A 2,500-nucleotide genomic window follows, 5' to 3' on the forward strand; every position below is an offset into this window, starting at 1 on the left:
ACAAACGCACGCACATTTATTGGACACAATTTACATGGTTATCTCTTACCCCCCAGCTTCCATTGTTACGACAGGCTACTGGGTGACTCAGGCCTGTAGGACAAATGCATGAAAAAGATGGTTGTGTGGAAAAGATGCAAAGTAGGTGGAGTGAGAGAGAGAGAGAGAGAGAGAGAGAGAAAGAGAGAAAGAGAGAGAGAGAGAGAGATTTCTGTCTTTTGAGTTTCCTTTTTTTTCTAGTAAAAAATGTTAAAAACCAAAACGATAAATAAATTTAAAAAAGATTAAAAAAAACACCCACACAGAAAAAACTAAAACAAACAAAAACAATCATAACTAAGTATTAATCAATTTATGTACTCCTCACATTTTGGTGACTCCAAATCACAGATAACACCAATATAACTAAAATCAATGTGTAAACACGTAGACACAGACAGTTTTAGGAGCGACACTGGCTCTGTTATCCCAGACTCATTGTATTCCTCTGTGACAGCCACGCCACCATCTTAGCTTGGTCAAAGCCATGTATGTACTCCCCCCATGTGACACTCGGAAAGACACATCTAAGCCTTTGGTAGACTCATTCAAAAACATAAACACTTGTCTCCTAAAAGACAAGACGTGTTTTAGAGCAGGGTTCTTACAACCCAATGGAATCATAGCCATCGTACTGGCACATTTTCCAAAACGAGACAGCTCTCTTGTAATCGCATCATCGCCGATGAAATGCGAAACATTTGAAATTGTCTATAATTCTAACAACAACAAAGACGAACCACTACGTTTGCATATGTGCAAAAAGAAAGGAAAGGAGAAAAAAAGAAAGAGTATAGCGACAGCAAACCACAGTCCCAACATCACGCTCTCACCCACAACGCTCTCACACACAAACTCCCAGCATGCAGAGAGAGAGAGAGAGAGAGAGAGAGAGAGAGAGAGAGAGAGAGAGAGAGAGAGAGAGAGAGAGAGTGAGTGAGAGGACAATAGGCAAAAATAAGATTTGTGGTCATGCAAATGTGTTTCTCTGTGTGTGTTGGAGTGTGAAATGAAAAAATGTGAAATTGTAAATGAGTGTGTGTGTGTGCATTTGAATGTCTGCGGGTGTGGGTCCTAGGTATGTGTGTGTGTGTGAGAGAGAGAGAGACTGTACGCGTGTATATAAGTATTTGTGTTTGAGTGTTTATGTGTGTGTGTGTGAGAGAGAGTTTATGTGTAGGTGTATATATCTAAATATGTGTAAGGCAGCTGTGTGAGCCCTGCTGTGTGCGGTTTCATGTAGAGCTTGACACAGATTACAGCAGATTCTTGAAAAGTATTTGGCCATATCTGGCTCTAGTCTGTTCCAAAGTCAGCTGATTTCAGGGGACATAATGTCACTCACACACACACACACACACACACCCACACCAGCTCTCAAATTCCTCCTATTCACAGAGCTGTTATTGTTTTTCTCAGACACCCGTTCATGCTTCTAACCTCCAACAGACCCTCAACACCTTCCAAATCCCAAACAATCTAACACACACACACACACACACTCTTACCCTTCACCATGGAAACATTGAAATGGAAAAGATGTACAGATAAACACGTACAAATGGAAAGATGACGATTACGCATCCACAAAAGAAAACAAACAAACAAATACACTTGCGGGTTTGGTTTCGGTGTGGGACATTCTGTGACGCTGAACAAGAAGACCATGTTAGCCTTCCTATACGGATGATTTGAGTCTCGTTAGAGATGCCAGTGACGCAGGCTCCAGTGTTGCAAATGGGGCAGACCTACACTTAGTCACCAGCAGTTGAGTAATTTAAAGGTGCAGTCTGTGATTGTGGTGAAAGACTGTTGATATTTGGGCTCACCTTAAATTCAAATTCATTTTATTGCCACAAGCTTGTTTTCAATGCGGTTTTGCAAAAGCACGTAATGACAATAAAACAGGCATAACAATCGCAATAACAGTCGTGGATGCAAACGCCTGAACGACTGAGAACGCAAGAGTGACTCTTATTTGTTTCCACCACTATTGGCTACCGCTGATGTTTATACTGACCCGAGAACATACAGGCCACAGCTGGCAACTTGACAGGTGTGCTAAAGTGAACCGGTTGAAGACTTAGGACTCTGAGCTTTTCTCAGTGGATGCTACTCTAGATGCCAGTATGCAATCTCAAGCCAGACTGTAAGTCTCGCTAGTTGTAAACCTGAAGAGCAGACACCGTTTCTCTGCTTCTCGTCAAGCTCGTCTGGCGCGGTGGCTCCATTAGGCGTTGACAGAAATATGAACTGACTCTGTGCTGCAGACATGCTTAATTGAGTGCACTGCGTCGCAGACCATTAAAGATGTTAAATGAAGGTCGGCTGGCTCGTTAAAGTCTCAACTTGAGCAAAACAAGACATGGCCCTGGAAGGAGGGAGGATCTGAAATCTTGTTTACTTTTGGGGACCTTTAACTTGTACTTTAAACAGTGCATAAGGCAGCTTTCCATGGACT

The 2,500-nt window shown here is 42.3% G+C and overlaps 1 protein-coding gene across 1 annotated transcript in view; it reads left to right on the forward strand.

Moving 5' to 3' along the window:
- Positions 1 to 2,500, forward strand: part of cpm (carboxypeptidase M) — a 30,307-nt gene that overhangs the window by 14,970 nt on the left and 12,837 nt on the right. The window lies entirely within an intron of this gene.

The sequence above is a fragment of the Clupea harengus genome, chromosome 21 (assembly GCF_900700415.2).
Source record: "Clupea harengus chromosome 21, Ch_v2.0.2, whole genome shotgun sequence".
In the NCBI taxonomy this organism is placed as follows: domain Eukaryota; kingdom Metazoa; phylum Chordata; class Actinopteri; order Clupeiformes; family Clupeidae; genus Clupea; species Clupea harengus.